This window comes from Hypanus sabinus, chromosome 2, assembly GCF_030144855.1.
Source record: "Hypanus sabinus isolate sHypSab1 chromosome 2, sHypSab1.hap1, whole genome shotgun sequence".
In the NCBI taxonomy this organism is placed as follows: domain Eukaryota; kingdom Metazoa; phylum Chordata; class Chondrichthyes; order Myliobatiformes; family Dasyatidae; genus Hypanus; species Hypanus sabinus.
The window spans coordinates 75,353,788-75,370,215 of record NC_082707.1 but is presented as its reverse complement, the minus strand read 5'-3'; the positions used below and the strand labels follow the sequence as shown (position 1 = coordinate 75,370,215).

At 41.4% G+C, this 16,428-nt stretch overlaps 1 protein-coding gene across 6 annotated transcripts in view; it reads right to left on the bottom strand.

Annotated features, from left to right (window-relative positions):
* Positions 1-16,428, bottom strand: part of LOC132380037 (EF-hand domain-containing protein D1-like) — a 119,141-nt gene that overhangs the window by 37,168 nt on the left and 65,545 nt on the right. For 2 of the 6 annotated variants that reach the window (XM_059948556.1, XM_059948546.1), the window contains exon 2: positions 11,894-11,957. The exons of 2 other annotated variants lie outside the window; for them this stretch is intronic. The gene's annotated coding sequence lies outside the window, so the exon portion shown is untranslated. Of the gene's footprint in view, positions 1-2,415; positions 2,435-11,631; positions 11,650-11,893; positions 11,958-16,428 lie in introns of those variants that run through there. 2 more of the 6 variants (XM_059948571.1, XM_059948563.1) reach the window with 2 other exon arrangements.

Here is a 16,428-nt window from a genome sequence, read left to right as displayed (position 1 = left end):
AATTAAAACCATAAATAAAGAATGTAATAACAAAATATGAAACACGTAGCCCAATAATGAATTATAAAGCAAGATCTAATTAATGAAATACAGCTATTTCTTAACTAAACTATACCAAAAGAATATATTTTGTTTGGAAGCTAGTCCCTGCTGAAGTGCCAAATGCAGAGTGGTATTCCAAAATAAATCTTGTGAACTAAGAAAAACATCATGCATCATTGGAGGAGTTGGTCACAACAACTTGTGCTCTCTCCTCCTGTAGCTGGGTCAAGGTTGTGCACTATAGGACAGACCACAATAAATCTACAGATTTACTTGAACAACGAACAGCAGGCCTGTCCCTTTCTGTCCCAGGTTAGGGTGAAACTGGTCACTGAAGAAGTCTTAAAAACCAAGACAGATCCTTTATTTCTCAGCAAGCCTTATAGGGTGGCCATCTGTCCCCAATTATTCTTTATTTTAGTCATTTGCAGCTGCTCCCTCCATGGAAATCCAGAGAAACCTTGTTCCTGTATCAGGTCCAATATTGTGTGGGTCATCCTGCAGATTTCCAGCCTTATATGACTAGTCCAGACTGATGAAGATTCATCCGCAGCTTCGGGGAATGACACTAGGATAGCCTACATTCTGGTCTTTGGGCCAAGCATTTGGAGTCAGGGGAGAGCTGATCACACAATTCAATGACGCACTACTACTTTTAAAAATTATTGCCGCAGAATCTAAAACAAGTTTGTAAAAATAAATGAGTACTTACTGAAACAGGAAGTTAGGGCTTGGAGCCCAGGGAATCCTGTGTGGCCAAGCCTTGTGCACTGACAAGACCCTCTGCAGCAGCAAGGCACACCGAAAGGGCTAGGGTACTAGACAAGTCTTCCATGTTAGTGGGATATGTCCCACTTCATTCTTCAACAAGGTGGTCCTTTGAAATGAAGTCATCGAGATTTAAAACTAAAAGCAGTACTAAACATGACTCCGACACTCTATAAATGTCCAAATTATAAATGAAGAATGCTGGCAGCACTCTGACGGTTAGGTGAGGGGGAAAGGGAAATGGTGTCAATGTCAAGTCAATGGACCTTCGTCAGAACTGGAAAACTGAGAAAAGAGGTGTGGTGTGATTTTAATTACAGAGGTAGAGATAATGGGAGATGTAATGTCTGTTCAAAGCTGCTTCCCAGACTGAGTATTTCCAGTTTTTTCTGTTTTATTTCAGAATTCCAACATGCGCAGTTTTAGTCCTGATGAAGGGTCTCAGCCCGAAACGTCGACAGTGCTTCTCCTTATAGATGCTGCCTGGCCTGCTGTGTTCCACCAGCATTTTGTGTGTGTTGTTTGAATTTCCAGCATCTGCAGATTTCCTCGTGTATGTGCAGTTTTTGTTTGATTTTCATTTGCAAGAAGAACTTTGAAATCTGGTAGTTTTGTTGTAGAAAGAACACATTTCATGACCTAGGACAGTGATATCAAACCTGATTCTGAAAGTTGGAACAAAATAATATACTTTAAAAAGTAAGTAGAAGCAAAGGTACAGTGTTCTCTGTGAAGAGAAAGTTCAAAGGGATTTCAGATTGTTAAACTCGCACTACCTTGCATATGCTTTAGACTCAACATGCATGAGTTTTGAGCTTATAACTAGTTAGAACTAACTGCAAGAGGATTCCTAAGAGCCTTAAAAATCTGCCTGACTATATTCCACATAAAAGTTATTTTTCAAATGACTGGAGGTAACCCTTTCTTCCCCCACCCCCCCCCCCACCTTTTTTTGAGGCTCTTCACCCCTCCTGTTTTCTGTAATTTAAACACAAGGTGACTTTCAGGAAGGCAAATCTTCATTGATAACAGCTTTATCACTCAAAGTATAGGAGGCTTGGAATTAGTTCCATGGAATTAATAGATAATATTATTTTCTACAGATCTGGTCATCTTTGAGACATGTTGGCTCCTGACCCACATTGCGTTTTGTCAGTATTGCAGTTACTTTGAAGCCATATTGGTGAACTGGTCGATTAAAGATTGTGACTACAGTATTGTCTGTAGTTCTGGTCATGACTTTACATGAAACAAGTGACAGCACAGATGAGGGTAAAGAGGAAGTTTTATAAGGCTGGAGATATGTAACTACAAGGATGGACACGGCCGGGGTAAAGGAACAGAAGAGATAGAGGAGAGGAGAGATTTAAAATAAGTTGTAAAAACAATATTGCCCAAGTCTAGATATATAAAGAAGCTAATTTACCAAAGGTGAGAGTAAGTTGGGGATCTAAATTTTCAAGGAAATGAAAGAGAAAATCTTTTCATCCAGAGTGTGGCGCGAATTTAAAATTCATTGCCTGAAAACAATAAGTAAGGCCAGAACACTCTTAGCTTATAAAATACTTTGATGAGCACTTAACGTGTCCGATCCTGGATACTTACAGTGAGTGCTGGGAATTGTGATCATTTTGAATGGCTCTTACTGGCCCAGAAAGCAACTCGGCTGCATGGTCTTCTGCAGCAGGTTTCTTAAATTCCCTGTACTGAGTTTGCTGCTGACATCATCACTGCAATTAATGCTAGGCTAATACATACTGTACACTTTGCAGGAGATCCAATCACCTAACACTTCGCCAGAGAACTAATCATTTGACACTCCGCCCTTTAAATGAACTTCAAGTGACTAATCTCATTGTTGATGTTACATTAGGTCTGCTTTTGAAAGCTTGGTCAGGTTTCTAGATTTGTGCCCACATCAGTGACTTCCTTATAATCTGAAAATCCTGACTCTTAAACAGGTGGAACTAAGGCAGCAGCTGAGACTTAGCACATGCTTTAGACTCAACAGGCACGAGTTCTGAACTTATAAAATGAAAAGGTGGACTAATTAGTCAGTACTAATTTCAAGAAGGTTCTTAAGTGCCTTAGAAATCTGCCTGAATATATTCCACATTAAATGGTTATTTTTCAGATGGCTCGAGCCTTTCTCAAGGTCCAGAAAGTAGATTGTGATCTGTCTTTAGAGTGTTCTCACACAGGAATAGGCACTAATCAGCATTTTAATATAAAGGAGAGTCTGGCTAGGACTGGCAAAGTACCAGGGATAAGTAATAAGGATGCAAAACTTGAATACTTTTCATTCAACATGCTAACTAATCAGATGATATGACAGATCATTTTTAGGTCTGTACAATAGAGCAAAGGTTGGTTCAGGCCAAACCACTGTGTCAGATTCGAAATCAGCTATTTTTATACTTTACACACATTTTGGTTTGCTTTTTAAAAAAATTCTGGACACTTACACAACTAAAATGAATAGATAATCATCCTATTTTAAGCCCGTGTTAGCATCATTCACAAACTTGTTTTTAGAGCAGCAATGCAAGAGCTGGCATTTGTCGACCCCTGTCAAAGTGACAGTTGTCATCCTCAAAGGGTGCTGATGTTAAAAGCTGTATTGATCTAAGCCAACAGAGTACTGCTAGCAATTTAAATACATCTCTCACTCCCTGCTAGGTCTGATGCAATTTATCTAATATATACACACACTGAACAAAGACGGATCCACTCAAAATAAAATCCGCAAAGTTTGTCTTGGCCTCAAGGGAGAACACTAATTGGATCGAGGAGATTAAATATTCTGAAAACAAACATGTCTATGTTTCTCATAATATTAGCGGCTGATGAGGGAAAAATCAGGCATATGTTTATAAAACAAAGTTTTTAAATGCCATGCAGTGGATTTGCAATTTTCCTCCCCAAATCATGCTAATTCATTGAGGAAAATTTGATCTGCTTAATTACAAGAGTTCAGTTGGTGCAATTGGATTGCTTACGAAGACCTGAAGGCTACAATTGAACTAAGTTGCCATGCATAGCCTTGCAGAAAATGCCAAGATGCTGAGGGGTTAATTAATTCATCCAAGCAGATATATAAAGATTTATTCACAGACCACGGAAAGGATTTAATATGTTGCACAGAAAATGTTCTTCATTCATACACAAGGTTTTTTCTTCAGCTCTGACGTTTATAAATAGATTCTTTCATGTGTTGTGACAGGGGGGCCCAGGCAGGGAAGCAACTGGCTTCTCCAGAAAAAAAAGACCTGCATCTAAACTAGTGTGCACAACTGCACTCAGCATTTCTGTCCCCCATTCCCACATACAGCCGTCAGCTTTTTTTTTCTGTAGTCTAAGCGGAATTCACTTGGAACAATGCAGCTGCTTTATCTGGTAGCAAATGTTAACAAAAAATTTTTTTTTTTTTAAAGTTGTTTTATCCATCCAAGTCCTCAGCTATCACATTCCACACCTACCTCAATATGCCAAAATTCATGGCTCTCAATGAATGGTTAAGAGTCCAAGAAAAAACAGGCATCGCTTTGTACTCTGGATTCTTTACATCCATGTGAGTGGATAATGATATGCTGATGGGAGTTCCTGACTGTTAGAGTACAATAATGTTGCTTTCCTGGTTAATGCATTTTATAGGAGAATGCAAAAAAAGGACACAAACTTTTATCATACAGAATGGTGTGCACAGACAGGTGCTGGGGTTTCTTCCATCACGCCAGCTGCAACAGGGAAATTATTTTCTGTCCAAATCCCGTATTAAATTTTTAATTGGTTGTCAACATCAGATGCAAGTTTTATTTTAGGAAGACTGCTATCAGCTTTTCAGAAGAGAGATGCAACACCAAGATCCAAGGACAGATTAGTAATATGTTGAAAAGATAGCTGCCATAAAATAACCCTTTGCACAATTAGGAGGTATTCTTACATAAAGCCAATTTAAAACAGTAAAATGTAAGCTTCATATTGCCACTAAAATGGGGTACATTGTTCAAACTGTAAAGTACCTTAATTGGTAAGAATTTGCTGACCAGAAGTCTCAGTCAATAGTTTCCAGAGGTGACTGTAGAAACACAAGACTCCTGCCTGGAGGTTTCAGGCATCATATTATGCACTTTGCAAATGTGGAGTTGCCCCTGCAGCAACATCAACATTGTCCAGTTACTGTACAAGGAGACAGTTCACAGTTGTTGCATTTTATTGCACAACAGTTATTCAGTTATGACGAGCAGATTGTAGACCCTTGGGTCTATGCAGAGAGCAATACACACAAAATGCTGGTGGAACACAGCAGGCCAGGCGGTATCTATAGGGAGAAGCGCTGTCGACGTCTCGGGCTGAGACCCTTCGTCAGGACTCAGGACTTCGTCAGGGTCTCGGCCCGAAAGGTCAACAGCGCTTCTCCCTATAGATGCTGCCTGGCCTGCTGTGTTCCACCAGCATTTTCAGGCTTCTGTACCTCCTTCCTGATGGTAGCAATGGGAAGAAGGCATAATCTGGGTGACAGGGGTCCTTAATGATGGATGCTGCCTCTTTGAGACATGGGTCCTAGAAGATATCCTGGATACTACAGAGGCTAGAGCTCATGATGGAGCTGACTAATTTTACACCTCTCTGCAGCTTATTTCAAACCTCTGGAGTAGACCCCCCCCCCATACCACACGGTGACACAGCCTGTCAGAATGCTCTCCACGGTACATCTGTAGAAATTTACAGGTGTCTTTGTAAATTCCCCAAACTCCAAGTCTCCTCAAACTCCTAATGAAATATAGCTGCTGCCATGCCTTCTTTGTAATTGCATCGATATGTTGGGCCCACAATAGATCAGAATCAGAAACAGGTTTATTATCACCAGCATGTGTCATGAAATTTGTTAATTAGGAAGCAGCAGGACAATGCAATACATGATAATAGAGAAAGTAAAGAAATCAATTACTGTTAGTATATATACTATACTGTATATTAAGTAGTTAGATTAAAAGTAATACAGAACAGAAATATTATAAAAAGCACTGAGGTGGTGTTCATATGCTTCAATCTCCATTTAGGAACCAGATGACAGAGGGGAAGAAGCTGTTCCTGAATTGCTGAGTGTGTGCCTTCTGGCTTCTGTACCTCCTACCTGATGGTAACAGTGAGAAGGGACATGCCCTGGGTGATGAATAATGAACACCGCCTTTCTAAGACACTGCTCCTTGAAGATGTCTTTGATACTATGAGGCAGTACCCAAGACGGAGCTGACTAACTTCACAACTTTCTGTAGCTTCTTTCGATCCAGTGGAGGAACACCACCACCACCTTCCCCCCACCATACCAGACAGTGATCCAGCCTGTCAGAATGCTCTCCACGGTACAATGATAACTTTTTTTTGGAGTGTTTTAGGTGACAAACCAAATCTCTTCAATCTCCTAATGAAGTACAGCCGCTGTCTTGACTTCTACATAGCTGCATTGATAGACCCTATCAATGGGACCAGGTTAGATCCTCAAGAGATCTTGACACCCAGGAACTTGAAGCTGCTCACTCTCTCCACTTCTGATCCCTCTATGAGGATTAGTTTGTGTTCTCTCATCTTACCCTTCCTGAAGTTCGTAATCAGCTCTTTTGTCTTACTGACATTGAGGGCAAGGTTGTTGCTGCAGCACCACTCCACTAATTGGCATATCTTGCTCCTGTATGCCCTCTTGTCTCCATCTGAAATTCCACCAACAATGCTTGTATCATCAAACAATTTATAGATGGTATTTGAGCTATGCCTAGCCACACAGTCATGGGTATAGAGGTAGTAGAGCAGTGGGCTAAGCACACACCCCTGAGGTGTGTCAGTGTTAATCATCAGTGAGGAGGAGATATTATCACCAATCCACACAGACTGCAGTCCTCTGGTTAGGAAGCTGAGGATCTAATTGCAGAGGGAGGTAAAGATGCTCAGGTTCTGTAGCTTATCGATGAGGACTGTGGGAATAATGGTGTTAAACACTGAGCTATAGTCAACGAACTACATGGAGACATAGGTATTTATGTTATCCTGGTAATCGAAGGCTGTCTGAAGAGTCATTAAGACTGTGTTGGTTGCAGACCTATTGTGGCGATGGGTAACTTGCATGGAGTCCAGGTCCTTGCTGCGGCAGAGTTCATTCTAGCCATGACCAAACACTCAGCATTTTATCATCGTAGATGTGAGTGCTACTGGACGATAGACATTCAGACAGCTCATACTGCTCATCTTAGACTCTGGTAAAATTGGTGCCTTTTTGAAGCAGATGGGAATTTCCAACCATAGCAGCGAGAGGCTGAAAAATGTCTTTGAATATTCCCACCAGATGGCTGGCACAAGTTTTCAGAGCCTTAACAGGTACTCCACTGGGGCCTGCCTCCTTGTGAGGGTTCACCCTCCTTAAAGACAGCCCGACATCCTCAGAGGTATTGACACCCAAGAATTTGAAATTGCTCATTCTTTGCACTTCTGATCTTTTGATGAGGACTGGGGTGTGTTCCCATGTCTTCCCCTTTCTGAAGTCCATGATCTGTTCGCTGGTCTTAATGATGTTGAGTGCAGGATTGTTACTGTGACACCACTCAACTAGTTCCAAGGGTCATCATAGCCGAAGCGTGGTAGTGGGGACGAGCTCCCACCGCTAAACAGATGCTCTTCCTGGAGTGCGTCTCAAACAGCCTCTGACGACCAAGTCCAACTCCTGGCCTTCACGTAAGGTATAGATCTTATGCCCGGCGGAGCTGTTCTCACTGACAGGAGAAGGGGCAAAGGTGGGCCACTGGCACCTTAAAACCAGTTGCTCTGGACAGATGGGACTCGTTAACCACCGATGGTAGCTCATCTAGGAGAGGGAAAACTCCAATTTCAAACCTCCGCTGACTTGTGGCTATACCAGCTCACAGGAAAGGCTTTGGGAGTAAACCCTGAGGAAAAATCTGGAGTTGGAGTCCCGAAGGCAGCTGACTGCCGTACCCGGCACCGGCACGGCAATTCCTGCGATGCTGCTGGCACCAAACTGTACCGACTCGTTGTTCCTTTGGACCTGTCATCAGCATAGAGAAGTGGGGGGGGGGGGGGGGTCCCACTGCATGGGCAACAGACAGATCTCCATATCAACTCTGCCCTGGCTTGCGCCCTGGAGAGGCCACTCCCAGTGCCTACCAGAGGCGCAGTACCCATGGTTGATCGCGACCAACAGAGGCCATGCACTCAACTAGCTGATATATAGCGCTCCTATATGCCTTTTTGTCACCATCTGAAATTCTGCCAACAATAGTTTGTTGTCACAAACCGTGTCAAAATCGGCTATTGGAGGTGCAGGAATTAGTGCTGAGAGCAGCTAAAAAATATTCAATTCTTGGTGATCAGATGATGATGTTTAAAACAAATCTTGTCCGAGATATCACTTCTCAAAACATCTTTTGCATGGATCAACAAAATAGCCACAGACACTTTAGTGAAAAAATACTCCCTCGCTGTACTTTGGGGCAGACAATATTTCCTCTCAGAGTTGGATCTTGGTTTAAATTGCCACACAGAATGCTCTGACATCTGAAGGCTTCAGCTGTGAGAGAAACATCAGGAATGTTGGATCCACCCAAGGAGCTGTATTTGGCATCACTATGTCCACTTAAACCGTATTAATTCACTCCAGCTGTCAGCCATACACTCAGCAGCTGTTGCATTTGTGGAATTCGTTTTGATAGAAGAACACACTCCTTCATTTGAATAGTGCGAACAGTGAAAGATTAAAATAAATTGTTTTTCATCGCTGAGTTATGGTGGGTCAAGAGTTTAAGATTCAAGGAGTCAAAGTATACTATCAATGTATCTGAGCAGTGTACAACCCTGAGATTCATCTTTCCCACAGACAGCCACGACACAAAGAAAACCATGGAACCCATTCAACAGAAATCATAAACTCCACCTATGCACAGAAATATAAATTGTGCAATAGCAGCAGAGAGAAAAAAAATGAAATCAGACACAGAACACAGAACGCAAAATTGAAAGAGTCCAGCTTCAGTTCAGCTCATGTTTGTTATCTGCAGGCTGTTCCCTTTCAAAATCGTACAAAAAAGCAACAAAACAAAAAGGAGTGACCATAAACCAGAAACAGTTCATAACGTAAACTACAGAGTCCGATCCACACAGAGCATCAATCAAGCTTTGCCCAAGACCCAGAGCTCAGGCACCATCCTCGGACAGCATTGAGGGAGACCATCGCATGCTGACGTGTTCTTTCAGCAGCAGCACGTAAGGCACTGGACACTGGCATTACTGTGAGTGGTGACCCCAACAGGATGAGTGAAAGATGAAATCTTGACCTTACAGTTTCCCTTGTCATGGCACTCGCACCTTATTGTCTACCTGCAAAGCCGAAGGTTGAACTTCAGCAAATCCAGAAGGAGAAAGCCCAAACGTGGAGTTGGAGAGTCAGGAGGTAGAAGCTGGAGGGTCAATCCTGAGGGACTGGCGTTTAGAGGCCTGATGTCTGAGAGTCCTGGGCCTAGGCCTGAGCTGGCATTGGAGGCTTGCTTGTGTATGTGAGGATGGGAAAGGGGCTTCTTTAGCTGTTGTTCTGTTGCTGCTGCTTTTGTTGTTCTGCTGAATTGTGGACATGCTATGTTGGCGCTAGAACATGTAGTGACAATTGAGGGCTGCCCCCGGCATATCCTTGGGTGTGTTAGTCGTTAACACAAACAGCACATTTCATAATTTTTCAATGTATATGATAAATAAACGTAGATCAGACTTTCTCTGCAATGCTTTGCTCTGCATTGCTGTTATTGATTTTCCCTTGTACTACCTTGACATAGGTCAGAGTCAGAACCAGAAACAGGTTTATGATTACAGAACTTTGTCATTTATTTATTTATTTGAGATACATCATGCAATAGGCCTTTCAACTTGCATTGCTCAGCATCCCCTGATTTAACCCTGGCCTAATCCCAGGACAGTTTACAATGACCAATTCACCTAGCATCTGATTCGTCTTTAGACTGTGCGAGGAAATGGGAGAATCTGGAGAAAACCCATACGGTCATGGGGAGAATGCGCAAACTCCTTACAGGCAATGGTGGGAAATGCACCCCAAAATTTGTGGTTTATAGTAAAGGTACCGTGCAATGACATAAGCATTATTATAAATTATAACAATATTTTTTTTTCTGCACTGATGTTATAATTTATAGCAATACTTACATCATTGTGCAGTTCATCAGACATCTCATGATGGAGGTGAAGGTGGTATTCAAAACAAAACTTAAATGATATCATACATGTTGCTTTAAGTGCCAATCTGAGCAGTGCTTGCAAGCTAAGTAACAAGAAACATAAACCCAAGTGTGCTAACTATGAACACTTGTTCACTACTCAGCAGCACAGCTGACTGTGCAGTCAAACAGAAGATGCCTATTTTTTTATTCCCCTCACCCCAGGTGTCACTTCACCCCTGGTGACTGCAATATCCAGACACAGGGGCAATACAACAATCTATTCGTCTAACCATTGAAGCCTGATATCCGTGAGGAATTAAATGAATCAAACCAGAGCTGATGGACTCGTCTAAGAACAGATGCAGAGGTACAAGGGAATCATATAAATGGGATTGCTCCCTGGCTGTGACATGGATCCAAACGGCTCAATGGCCTCCTTCTCACAATCAGAATCAGGTTTAAAATCACCAGTATATGTCATGAAATTTGTTGTCTTTGTAACAGCAGTACAATACATAAATAATAAGAAAAAAAAGAACAATAAATATATATATTAGATAGTTAAATTATGTAGTGCAATCATGGAAATAAAATAGTTCAGTAGTGTTCATGGGTTTAATATTCATTCAGAAATTGGATGGCAGAGAGGAAGAAGCTGTTCCTGAATTATTGAGTGTGTGTCATCAGGCTTCTGTACCTCCTCTCTGATGGTAACAATGAGAACAAGACATGACCTGGGTGATGCGGGTCCTTAATGATAGATGCAGCCTTTGTGAGTTATCACTCCCTGAAGATGCCCTGGATACTTCAGTGGCTAGTGCCCATGATGGAGCTGAGCTTTCAACTCTTTGCAGTTTATTTCAATCCTGTGCAGTACCAACGCCATACCAGACAGTGATGCAGCCAGTTAAAATGCTCTCCATGGTATATCTGTAGAAATTTGCAAGTGTCTTTGGCGACATACCAAATCTCGATAAACTCTTAAAGAACTGTAGCTGCATCGATATGTTGGGCCCAGGATAGGTTTTCAGAGATATTGACAGCCAGGAACTTGAAGTTGCTAACTCTCCACGTTTGATTCCTCATGTTCCCTTGTCTTACCCTTTCTAAAGTTAACAATCAGTTTTCTGGTCTTAGTGACAATGAGTGCAAGGTTGCTGCTGCGACACCACTCTACTAGCTGATAAATCTCGCTTCTGTGTCCCTATAATGAAACTAAGATATTTGGTACTGATCAAGTTATTTATACTAGATAGGTATGGTAGCAAATCCCATGGAACTGTTACACCTTGCTCAAAATAATGGAAAAATAAACCCAGAAATTACAGGTCTGTCAATTTAACAGAAGTCCGTGTAGTGTACACCTTCAGATGCATCTTCCAAAAGTTGAATGAAGTTCAGGTGTCTCTGAAGTTAGACAGTGCTCAGGCCATTATTTTACTACCCTGCCCAGCCATGTGGAAAAATAGACCTTGCAAATCTCCAGCCTTGTTTGCATTTAACCTCAGTTTGTTCAACTATTAACAGACTTGTGCTGCCTTCCTTGTTTAAATTTTACCTTACACCAAAGAAAATCAGCAGAAGTTACCTTAAGTGTAATTGCTGGCTTGGAATCAGATGCTCTGCCTTTGATCAGGCCCTGAGTGTGTCACTATGTGTGTGTATATAATGAGGAACTTCAATTCCCAGTGGGCAATGTGGTTGGTTCCCCTGGAAGTGGAAGTTTTGAAAGTACGCACTCGGTGTTGAACAGTTTTTTGAGTAATAAGATGTTCTAGTATTTACCCACACCAAGTTTGTCTTCATTAATCACAAGCATAATAACTAGGACCATTGCAAAATACACTCACTGAGTCAGCGGCAGACTGAGTCCTCAGTGGCTCGTTTGTATAGTTCTTCCATTTCTCCCAGAATCTATGAGATAAGAATGTTATTGGTAACATGTCGATTTGTTAAATTATATCAACATCATTGCCGATTATAGAATATTCTGAGATGGATATAACTGAGTTTTGGGAAATTACTTTAATTATAACAACTGCAGAGCACAGGAGCATTGAACAAGATTAGTCGTTATAATAACAATGAACTTATTATGATTGTTGTTATATGATATGGCACATATCATTTCAATGATTTTGCATTTGTGATCAAAATTGAGATCCATGTGGTGAGAAAATAATACAATATAACACAGTTATGTATCCAAGACTTCATCTTGTATTCAGACTTGCATGTCTTAAAATAATTGCCTTGCAATACCCACGTCAGGCTGTTGTTTATTGATTACAGCTCAGCATTGAACACTGTCATGCCCTCAGTTCTAATCAACAAGCTACAAAACCTGGGCCTCTACCGCTGTCTGCAATGGGACCCTTCATTGGAAGTCCACAGTCTGGGCAGATCAGAAATAACATTTCCATCTTGCTGACAATCAACGCTGGCACACCTCAGGGATGTGGGCTCAGCCCACTGCTCTACTCTCTCTACACCCATGACTGTATGTCGAGGCACAGCTCCAACACCATCTACAAGTTTGCTGATAACACCACTATTGTTAGTAGAACTTCAGATGGTGACAAGGAGGTGTAAGGGAGTGAGACAGATCAACTGGTTGAGTGGTGTCACAGCAACAATTTGGCACTCAGCATCAATAAGACCAAGAAATTGATTGTGGACTTCAGGAAGGGGACATTGAGGGAACACACCAATCTTCACCGAGGAATCAGCAGTGGAAAGGTTGAGCAGTTTCAAATTTCTTGGTGTCAACATCTCTAAAGATGTATCCTGGGCTCAACATATTGATGCAATTACTAAGGAGGCACAACAGTGGCTATATTTCCTTAGGAGTTTGAGGAGACTTGGTTTGTCACCAAAGACACTTGCAAATTTCTACAGATGTATTGTGGAGAGTATTCAATCCGCTTGCATCATGGTCTGGTATGGAGGGGCCATTACACAGGATTGGAAAAAGCTGCAGAAAGTTGCTAACACAGCCAGCTCCATCATCGGCACTAATCTTCCTAGCATCCAGAACATCTTCAAAAGACAATGCCTTATAGAGATGGATTTCATCACCCAGTACTTTGTCCCATTCAGGAGGCACAGGAGCCTAAAGACACACACTCAGTATTTTAGGAATAGCTTTCTCCCCTCTGCTATCAGATTTCTGAATGAGTAATGAATCAACGTCTCAGCTTTTTAATTTTTGTTTGTGCTTTCTTTTTGGACTACTTATTTAATTTATATCTATTTCTTATTGTAATTTATATCGGGCAGAAGGCACGCATCAGCAGTGGTTGGCAGTTCATCCAGGAGATGGCAGCTCATCCACTTGCTTGTGGCTATATCCACTCAGAGGGAAGGGTCTGGGAGTAACTGCAAGGAAAAATCTGGAGCTGGAGTCTCGAAGGAGTTCAATACTGACCGGCAACTCCTGCGACGCTGCTGGTGCCAAACCGTATCAGGGTTTGCCGTTCCTTTAGATTCATCAGCTGTGTGAAGAGGTGTCTCTGCTGCCCTGGCTTGTATACTGGCTTGAGAAACTCTTGCATTGGTCTCATTGACCACAGGCAACAATGTAGATAGCTAGGATACAACATCCACAGATGACCTTGACCAGCCGAGGACCACTTGAGTAATTTATAGTTTTTTAGAAAATTTTATTATGCATTGCAAAGTACTGCTACTGCAAAGCAACATATTAAAATGACATATGCCAGTGATATTAAACTTGATTCTGATTTTGAAATAATTTAGGATTTTTTTGCCCATGTACTGTAGATCTCCCCAAAAAAAAGGATGATCACTGCCTTAGGTCCATCTAGCAAATAAACATTCCCTAAATTTAATTCCAAATTAAAACACCCATATTTCAACTTGCATTAGAAGCAATATTCAGACAGAGGATACAAAGATGCCCATCATTCTCCTGGTAAAACTTACCCAACCAATTGTCTGCCAATCTATGACTAATGAGGTTCAAGAGAACTACAAAGACATGACAGGCAAGTTGGATGTGCATGACTGAATAACTACAGAAAGATGAAAACAAGTCCTACTGATAAGAAAGTAACCAATATTATTTTTGAAATATGACAATACCAGAAATAAATTTACAGGACTAAAATGATAGATCTCAGTTTTTTCACCTCTGAAACTAAATTAAAAGTTGACAGTAAAGAGAGACAGTACAACGATATATGATTTGTAGAGATATATTCCTTAAAGTTAGGGGTTCTTAACCTGGGCTCCACGGATAGATTCCAGGGAGCTCTGTGAACTTGGATGAGAAAAAATTACATTGTCATTTTCACTCAACTTCTAACTGAAATTTTGCATTTCCTTCAATAATGAATGTAGGTAACAAACCACAGGAGTATCTTGATAACTGTATTTCTTTTTTTTGTAGTCATAGGCATTTTATTTTATATGTAAATGCATTACTCAGAGAAGGAGCCTACAGGCTCCACCAGACAGTCAAAGGGTTCCATTGCATTAAAAAAAGGTTAAGAACCCCTGCTTTAAGGCATAAAAACAGTAAAAGAAATCTGTCCATGGCTGAAGGGAGAAACTAAAGATAGCATGAAATGAAAGGAAGAGGCTAATGGATTTGCCAGAAATAACAACAGGCCTAAGAATTGGCAGAAATGTGGAACTCAGTAAGGAATAATCCAAAAAATTGATAAAGGAAGTGAACTTTGGGTAGACTGGGAGCAAACATACTGAACCTCACTAAGCATATACTGTAAAAAGGAAAAGATTTTCTAAGTGAAGTGGGCTACCTGAGAATTTATAAAAGAGAATGAAATGACAAAGATGTTAAACAAAACCTTTGGCTTCACTGAAGAAAAAATAAAACCTGCCAGAAACACAAGAGAATGAGGAGCTGAGGGAATTGTTTTTTTCTGTGTGGTTAAAAAAAATGGCAGGAACGGAAGCCAATAAATTCCAAGAGTCGGTGATTTACATCATGGAGTTTTCAAACCAGTAGCCATAGAGATAGTGAATATCCTGGTTATCATCTTCTGAGATTCTGCGGCCTTGAGTTGTTCTTATGGATTGTAGGGTAGCGAATATGACCCTGCTGTTTAGAAGCAATAAGGAAAGAAAAAAAAACTTCAGAGTTTATAGGCTAACATCAGTTGAAAGGAAAATGCTGTTATGTGTACATGAAAGACACTAAATTAAAACCTCTTAAACTCACAGGATTGAGCAGAGTCAGCATGAATTTATGAAGGTAAGATCGTCTTCTTCCTTCCTTCTCCATCCTGAAAAAGGGTCTCAGCCCAAAACGTTGACTGTTTATTCATTTTCACAGATGCTACCTGACCTGCTGAGTTCCTCCAGCATTTTGTCTGTGTTGTTTGGATGTCCGGCATCTTCAGACTTTCTCCTCTTTATAATCATGTTAATTATTCTATTGGAGTTCTTTGAATATGTGAAGAACAGAATAGATAAGGGGAATCACTAGTAGACTTTTAATAAGTTTTCATACCAGGTTAGAACACCTGAAATTGGGGATAATGTACTGGCGTGGGTATACAAATGTTTACAGACAGTAAGTAAAAACTGGCAATAAAAGGATCTTTTTTGGGCTGGCAGAATGTGATCAGAGACTGCCAAAAGGGTTTGGAGTATGGATCCAGCTACTACACTGGTCTCTACTAATAAACAGTCTACTAGTCTCCTAACAGTCTCCTAACTAAAGCAGTTAGGAGAAACTTCACATTAGGCATCAGGATGGAAGAGATTGGCTATGCACAAAAGATTCAGGAATGCTTTTCTTTTAGCAATCCCCAGTGAATGTGGTACCGTATCAAGGGCATTGCTAACAATGCAAAGAAAAGCAGTATCGACTGCACCAGTGATACCTCCCTCCCCAACGGTGTCAACAACTTTTATATATGCTTTGAGACATGCAAAACAACGCCAGCCTCGAAAGCCACCCTGCCTCCAGATGAGCTTCTCCTGTGTGTAACAGCAGCAGAAGTGAGAAGGGTTTCGCAGAGAGTCAACCCCCAATGGTCTGCCAGGCCAGACAACAGCCCAGACTGATCACTCAGGGAGCGTGCACACCGTCTCACTGATGTCTTCACAGCCTACAGAGAAGGGGTTGAAGCGCTGAAGGCCTAGCGCCGGGCAAATAACCCCTTCCCTTAATGTCAGGAAGACAAAGGAGATGGTTAACTGCTTCAGGAGAACTCTCACCCCTCTTCACATCAGAGGCACGGCAGTGGAAACAGCACGCAGAGTACATCTCACACAAACTCTCAAAGTCCCAGAGCACACCCTGCACAGTCAGGAAAGCTCACTAACAGCTCCTCAGAAAGTAGAGGTGCTAGTCAGCTTTCCTGACTGCGCACATCTACACTCGCGTAAGTCT